The sequence below is a fragment of the Procambarus clarkii genome, chromosome 51 (assembly GCF_040958095.1).
Source record: "Procambarus clarkii isolate CNS0578487 chromosome 51, FALCON_Pclarkii_2.0, whole genome shotgun sequence".
In the NCBI taxonomy this organism is placed as follows: Eukaryota; Metazoa; Arthropoda; class Malacostraca; order Decapoda; family Cambaridae; genus Procambarus; species Procambarus clarkii.
The window spans coordinates 10143979-10152700 of record NC_091200.1 but is presented as its reverse complement, the minus strand read 5'-3'; the positions used below and the strand labels follow the sequence as shown (position 1 = coordinate 10152700).

The 8722-nt window shown below is 45.3% G+C and overlaps 1 protein-coding gene across 2 annotated transcripts in view; it reads left to right on the top strand.

Moving 5' to 3' along the window:
* Window positions 1-8722, top strand: part of LOC123774593 (uncharacterized) — a 119551-nt gene that overhangs the window by 71019 nt on the left and 39810 nt on the right. The window lies entirely within an intron of this gene.

Genomic DNA, 8722 nt, shown 5'->3' with positions numbered 1-8722 from the left:
CCCTCCCTGTCAATCACACAAGCATCTTCCATCTTGTCTTGAGGCTGATAATTGTGGAGTGACCCGCCCGCCGCTACACGTGTCCCCGGCCTCTGCCACACCCTTCCTCTCCCCACCGTCTTCCCGTCCTCCCTCCTACTAGTGATTGTTTCCCCGTCCCCGGGTGAACTCCACCCAGGTGCACCTCACAGTTCACTACCACCACCTCAACTGTTACACTGTTCATGGAGTTTGTGTGTACTCACCTTGTTGTCACTTAGTTGTGCTGCTTGCTGGGGTTCAGCTCTGGCGTTTTGGTCCTGCCTCTCAACTGTCAATCAACTGGTGTACAGACTCTTGAGCCCATTGGGCTCTTTTCAAATCTACATTTGAAACTGTGCATGGAGTCTGCCTCCACTTATGCTACCTGGAAGAAATTTTGCTGACCTGGAGAGCGTGCAGAGATCCTTTACTGCTAGAATCCACTCAGTAGAACATCTAAACTACTGGGACCGACTAAAATGCCTAAATCTGTATTCTCTTGAGCGCAGGCGGGAGAGATACATAATAATTTACACGTGGAAAATAGTAGAAGGGCTGGTCCCAAACCTGCACACAGAAATAACACCACATGAGACCAGAAGGCATGGCAGGATGTGCAGAATACCCCCGTTGAAAAGCAGAGGTGCAACAGGTACTCTGAGAGAGAACTATCAACATCAGAGGCCCGAGACTGTTCAACACGCTTCCGCTACACATAAGGGACATAACTGGCCAACCCCTCACAGTGTTCAAGAGAGAGCTGGATAAACACCTCCAAAGGATACCTGATCACCCAGGCTGTGAGTCATGCGTCAGGCTGCGTTATAATGATTCAACAGCCAGGTTGACCAGTCCAGCAAGGCAGAGGCCTGGTCGACGACCGGGCCGCGGGGACGTTAAGCCCCGAAATCATAACAAGGTAACCACAAGGTAACCTCCACCACATCACTGCCTAGTGCATTCCATTTGTAAACTACTCTGACACTGAACAAATTATTTTTAATGTCTCTGTGGCTCATTTGAGTACTGCGTTTCCATCTGTGTTCCCTTGTTAGTGTTCCACACGTGCTAAATAGTTTCTTTGTCCACCCTGTTAATTCCTCTGAGAATTTTTTAGGTGGTGATCATGTTTCCCTTTATTCTTCTGTTTTCCAGGGATGCGAGGCTTCCGCAGCCTTTCCTCATAGCTCATACCTCTCAGTTCTGGGACTAGTCTGGTGGCATACCTCTGAAACTTCTCTGAACGGTGTGTGTGTTTGTGTATGTGTGTATTCGCCTAGTTGTATTCACCTAGTTGTGCTTGCGGGGGTTGAGCTCTGCTCTTTCGGCCCGCCTCTCAACTGTCAATCAACGATCAATATTTTTTCCATACCCCCCTTTTCCCAAGGAAGCAGCCCGTAAGAGCCGTTTAACTCCTAGGTACCTATTTACTGCTAGGTAACAGGAGCATCTGGGTGAAAGAAACTCTGCCCATTTGTTTTCCGCCATCGCCGGGGATCGAACCCCGGTCGCCAGGATTATGAGTGCTGAGTGCTGTCCACTCAGCCACCAGGCGCTGTGTGTACTTTACTAGTTGTGCTTGCAGGGGTTGAGCTCTGGCTCATTGGTCCCGCTTCTCAACCGTCAATCAACTGATAAATGTGGATCATATCCACATTTATCAGTTGGTTTCAAATGTGGATCATATCCACATTTGAAACTGTGTATGGAGTCAGCCTCCACTGCAGCGCTTTCTAATGCATTCAATTTACTAACTACTCTGACACTGAAAAAGTTCTTTCTAATATCTCTGTGGCTCATTTGGGCAGTCATCTTCCATCTGTGTCCCCTAGTGAGTGTGCCCCTTGTGTTAAATAGTCTGCCTTTATCCACACTATTAATTCCCATGAGAATCTTGTATGTGGTGATCATGTCGCCCCCTAACTCTTCTGTCTCCCAGTGACGTGAGAGACAGAAGTCTCTCCTTCTGTAGTCCCGTAGTCTCTCTCGTAGCTCATACCCCTCAGTTCGGGTACTAGTCTGGTGGCAAACCTTTAAACCTTCTCCAACTTCCACACATTTCCACAACGTGTGTGTGTGTGTCCCCGTGCGTGCGTGCGTTGGGAGGGGGGTTATCTCTAAACTAAAGATCAGTATGTTATCTAAGAATATTGATAACCATTGAGCACATTTGATAGCGTGGTGGTGTGGCGGGCATGAACCCAAGATACGGGAGGTGTACGAGGTTAGGGTGGTTGAGTGTCGTGTAGGTGTCAGTGTACACAAGATTACATCCGAGAACCCGGCCAGTCCCGGAGACCAGTAATGCAGGAAAAACGTATGAAAAAATGCAGGGTGACGAGTCGGTGTAAGTACGTAATTGTTGCAAATTAGTGTCGCTTATTAATAGAGAGCCTAAGGGGAAGACGCCGGCGGGGTGGTAGGAGTGATTGTGATGCAGGCGGAGGATATGACCAAGGCTGGTGGGGTGGTGTGGATTGTTGCCAGATTGTACAGCATCCGGCCGGGTGAGGTCCTCCATCCGGCTGCCCTCCCTCATACCACCCGTCTCACCTTCCTCCACCCTCAATGACACTTTATTGCCCCTGCACTAACCTTCAAGAACCAGGAGAACACACACACACACACACACACCACCATAGTTCCCACTTCTCGCAAACTCCTGTTAGTGATTAAGAAGAGAGATGATAAAGCATTATGAGATCGTTCCCCACCAAGACGCACAGAAAACACAACACTTTGTGTACACCTCTGCCACCCTCTAGAACCTCCACCCTCTGCCAACAGTCTTCCAGTACCCTCTAGTTCTTCCTCAATGCTGCCAACAGTTTTGACACCACCAGCTCTTTATAGATCAACAAATCATGGATCCTTGCAGCTCCACTTTGGAGCTCAAACATCTTCTATCAACAAACAACTCCACCAAATCTACCTATCTGCTTCCTCAGACGCAAGAACCAGTACCAGATAGTCTTCCTCCCCCCCCCCCCCCCACCACCCCACACGCCTCCTTGGCCCCCATGTACTGGCGGGCCACCAGCGGGGGAGACATGGGGCCCAGGAGCACATTCTTGAGACCTGCTTCTTGCCGCGGCCCCCCACAGCTCCTGGTGTACCACCACAATACACACGGTACATGGCTTCTTTATCACCTGACTTTCTTATTTAGCTTCTGTTATTTTGGAAGTTACAACTATGTGTATATGTGGTATGTTTATATATGTTATATTTATATATATGTTATGCTTGTTTGTGGTCCCAACACCTCATGACTTAGGAACAAAACCGTTTTTTTCTGTGCATTGCTTTTTTTCTGGAATGGATTTAGTGGGAGTAGCGCTCGCCTTACATTCCTCAGTCACGAAGGTTGTTCCTTCTGTTCTTGCTGCTTGTTGTTGCTTGCCGCTTGTCCTCCCACTCGTCTGTAATGGCATGCTGGTGAAGCCCAGGCAGTTCAAGAAGCCCCAATTTTCCGACAATGTCGGAATTATCGGGCGCTTATTATCCAGATAAAGAGCAATACAATTCGTTCAAACTCTTCAAATGTGCAGGATTAAAGCTTGCACAATCTCGACATAGCAGCGGTGAGTGTCCCCATTACCTGCGATTATGTGTGTTGTACGCCAAGGTCGCCATCAGTGTGCCCACTGAGCGTGACATTGTAACGTAGTGTGTGTGCGGAACACCACAGTGCTCAGTGTCTATACAGTATACCTAGGTCATAAAAGTATTTGTGTGTACGTCTGATACCATACTACTTGTGAGGGAGGAAATGTATATGTTTACCTCTCAGAATGTTTGGTAATATGTTTATTTGTGATGTGTGTCTATGTATATATTAACACGTTGTACTGAACGGGGTGAGAATAGCTTGAGCTACCTCATCCCTTTGTGTGTATTTTACCTCAATAAACTTATTTCAATTTCAATTTCAATTTCAACAGTGCTCAGCCCTGGAACATGGGTGTGCTCGGCCCGCAGACTGTGCCGCATGTCGGAATGCTCATGTACCTAAATATGTAAATAAAAAAAAAAAAGGAGACCTGAGATAATACATGCAAAGTTTACTAGTGCGGGCTGCTAGTCGCACGTATAACTAGCCGTCTTGAGGGATGGGGGGGGTCTCGACACACTATATAACCCCTCATATAGTATAGGGGAACTGAATGTATGCAGGTGGGCCACAATATGTTTTTAACCATGAAGGCTCAGGGAGTGCCGGGAGGCCAGGTGTGTGTTGGACAACTGCCAGAGAATGTGTTGGGGCAGTCATATATTTTGTTGACACGTAACTTACAAGAGCGCGGGAATTGTAACATCATTCATAAAATGCATTAATTAACATAATGTTACAGTAAATATTAATGTAAGAAAATTTGCAGACGTGCTATGCAACTCAATGATGACAAAATTATATGGCCAAGTCTAGGAGAAAAACACTTATGAGTATTAGTCAGTAATTGTTATGTTGGTAAATGAGGCTGAGATCATAGCTTCGACCAGAGAGCATCATTACTTAGGGTGATGTGTTATTGTTTACGAATATATTCTTTATGCACAGAACTCTTTATATATGGGGACATAAGCAGAATGAATCCTAATGTAATCTTTCATATAATCCAATATAATCATAACATTACTTTGTCCTGGTGATAATAATTGTTTATACTGTCCAGTGTTGCTACCAAAAAATGAAAAAAGTAAATCTCCGGCAGTGAGAAGATTCCTTGTGAACATAATATTGAGGTCATTGAAGATATTAAACTATGCAGTTGGATGACGTGCGTAAACAAAGGTCTTATAAACACGGGCCTTTAAACAGTTAAAGGAAGACAAAACTGGTAACAAAAAATAAAATTTAGGATGCAATGTAAAGACTGATTTTGTCAATGCAATTCTAGACAAGTGGATCAGACTGCAAAGTGACGTCACTGAAGCAAATATTTTGGTAGGTGTTAGATATAGTATATGGGGCGTGTGTCGTGCGCCAGTAGGTCTAGTAGAGCCTTCTTTTATTGTGTGTGTGTTTGAGTATGTGGGTGATGGCGTATTAGAGCCACAAATTGGTATACTTTGGTGGTGGCGTGCAAGGAGGTATGCTCACACTGGGCCCGTTCCTTCACACTGGAGGTCTGAACGAGGGTGTGCTAACACCATAGAGTTGTACTTCTGGCCAGTGATACATTTTATATAACCCATCATAATGAGACAGACATTGCAGCCAAATTAGCGTGTAACAAAGATGAAATTGAATTAGATCTAGGTATCCCCATCTCTACTGTCAAAACTATATTGGTCCAAACACTCAGGTCTGACAGGAAAGAAATTATTGACTCCCAACGACCTGAAAGCACTAGTATAAAAAGCTATGATTTGTTCAGATCTGAAACCTATATCTATGGGCAGCATAAAACGTCGACCAGACTGTGCGACACAGTGGTTGCCAGGATCAGGTTGGGTTACCGTTACCTGTGGCAGGTGGCTGCAGGTGACGGGTCTCCCAATCCTGAGCACTCCAGGTGCAAACTGTGAGCAGGAACTACGGCATGATCTCCCGCACTACATCACTGAATGCCCAGTTATTAGACCTTTCAGACCAGTTGGCATGAGATACCTGGAGCTTTGCAATTACTTTATTCACTCTCGTGTTCTTGAAGATATCCTCACAGTATACCCAAAATTTGCCAGTGCAGGCTACTGAACATATGGCCCTGTATGACTAACCATCCTGCGAGATGGGGACTTTTAGTACCACTGCTACCTTATTCACTCTTGTGTTGATGATATCCTCATAATGTACCCGGAGTCTGACTGTGTAGACTGCTTATCACATGCCTCTGTATGACTAACCATCCTGTGTGATGGGGATTTTAGCATCACGTAATTAGCTTTTTGACACACTGTACTCCACTTCATATAGTCTAGGACAGCTGCACAAATGCAGATGTACCTAATGTATTAAAAAAATTAATAAATATTTGAGACTTAGGCACTTACATAACATTAATCCATAGAAATTATTACATCCTGTGAAGTGTACATAACCAACAGGTTCACGAGTTAGCTCCTGTAGCAGGTTTAATTTAAACAGGACTAACATAACTTGTCAACAAGCCATCTCTTTGAATTCTTCAGATGCATAAAGAATAGTTGCGCACACTTCAAATTGTACATAAATGTACAATTTGTTTGTGCATTGAAGAGAAACGTTGGAGGTAGAATTCCTAGAATACAAAGCCAGAGTATGCATGGGGGGGGGGGGGGGACATTGCACAAGTAATCCTGGTTCGGCTTCAATGGACGCCTCAAAAATCCTAAAGGATTCAGTTGAATATTACTGATGTTGCAATTCTTATGACCATGTCGTGGTGCAGTTGGCTAAGGTCTGGGAGGACCCAGAGCGTAGGTTCGAATCCTTCTCGTGGCTCCTACTTATTTTTCTCAGTAATTCCTAATATTAATAAAGTAATAAATTCCAAGTATCCAACTAAAGGCATCCCTTCTTGGACTGCTAACTTGTTATACTCTATGGTATAGACCTGCTACTCCATTATACAAGACTTTCATCCTCAAAGTTCATGTTTAGATCTTCACACATATACAGTAGACTGTGACGGTCAACTAAACTAATCGAGTTTAGTAAACTAGTCAAAAAAGGAGGATGTGTCAAGTGACTATTCACTTTATTCATGAAACATGGTACACAAAGAATGGGATCATTACATAGACACACAGTTGAGAAAACATTGGCAACAGCCAGAGCTGTGTGTACAGATTGTGGCAACACGTCCCAGGGTAATGATATGGGGCCCCATAACCAACAAGTATGAAGAGTATCAGGGGCTTAACAAGGAAACAGTATCATTTTGGCTTGACTTGAGTTTGTATACAAATACACGTGGGAATACAATGATAACAATGACACTTCTCCACACAATGTAAATGATGTTGACGACCTAACTCTCACTGTCGCCCTGTGTATACTGTTGACGACCTGACACACACACTGTCGCCCCGTGTATACTGTTGACGACCTGACACACACACTGTCGCCCCGTGTATACTGTTGACGACCTGACACACACACTGTCGCCCCGTGTATACTGTTGACGACCTGACACACACACATTGTCGCCCTGTGTATACTGTTGAAGACCTGACACACACACATTGTCGCCCTGTGTATACTGTTGACGACCTGACACACACACATTGTCGCCCTGTGTATACTGTTGAAGACCTGACACACACACATTGTCGCCCTGTGTATACTGTTGACGACCTGACACACACACATTGTCGCCCTGTGTATACTGTTGAAGACCTGACACACACACATTGTCGCCCTGTGTATACTGTTGACGACCTGACACACACACTGTCGCCCCGTGTATACTGTTGACGACCTGATACACACACTGTCGCCCCGTGTATACTGTTGACCTGACTCACACTGTCGCCGCGTGTATACTGTTGACGACCTGACTTACATTGTCGCCGCGTGTATACTGTTGACGACCTGACACACACTGTCGCCCCGTGTATACTGTTGACGACCTGACACACACTGTCGCCCCGTGTATACTGTTGACGACCTGACACACACTGTCGCCCCGTGTATACTGTTGACGACCTGACACACACTGTCGCCCCGTGTATACTGTTGACGACCTGACTCACACTGTCGCCCCGTGTATACTGTTGACGACCTGACTCACACTGTCGCCCCGTGTATACTGTTGACGACCTGACACACACTGTCGCCCCGTGTATACTGTTGACGACCTGAACACTCAACACAGTGTACAACATACTACTCGTGCAGGTCACCACGCCGCCTCTCTACCAACAGTTGCCCATGCGGCATGTTTACTTTATTTAGAATCTTGATCTAATGTTTGAATTGTATATTATATATATTTTAATGTGAAAAAAGTGTATTCCTTAGATATGAAAAAAATGGTGCTTAATGGAACAATGACGACACTTCCGTAACGTGTCTAGCCAATGTGGTCAGGGGAGATTATAACTAGCTATGAGTAGTCAAGACGTCATCAGCCAATCAGCGACGAACTCGATGACGTAATGCAAGAGTCCCTTGCATCTGATTGGCTCATAAGAACTCCCTTGATGCCTTGATAGACAGCGGCCGCGCTCAAAGTCTGTTTGATCTCAGCTTGCTACATTGTTGATGGAATACTGGCCCCAGCTTAAAGGACAAGAGTTCAAATTCAAATGTTTATTCAGGTAACAGTACATACATAAAAGATTAGTTACAAACATAACGTTGGATTTATAGATAGAGCTAGTACATACAATACCTAAAGCCAATAATACACACACAGCGTTTCGGCAACAACCCGAAATGTTCTACAATGTTAGTAAAGTTATGACAATGTTAGTAAAGGAATTATGACTGAATTTACGTGGCTGTGGGGAGACTGAGGGTTCTTGGAAGTGGAGCTACGTTACCACCACCATCACCACCACCACCCAGTATGCAGGCCAGACAGACCCGCCACACTCGGCTGTAGGTGGTGATGCCCCCCCCCCCTCCCCACCTTACGTCACCTCACGCCACAGTCAAAGGCAGATGTGTTGGCCAGGTATACACAGGTTGTACATCAGTCAGAAGTGTAAGGCAGGTATAACCACACTGTACATGAGGGTCAGCTTGACAAAGAGTAATGTGAACATTGAA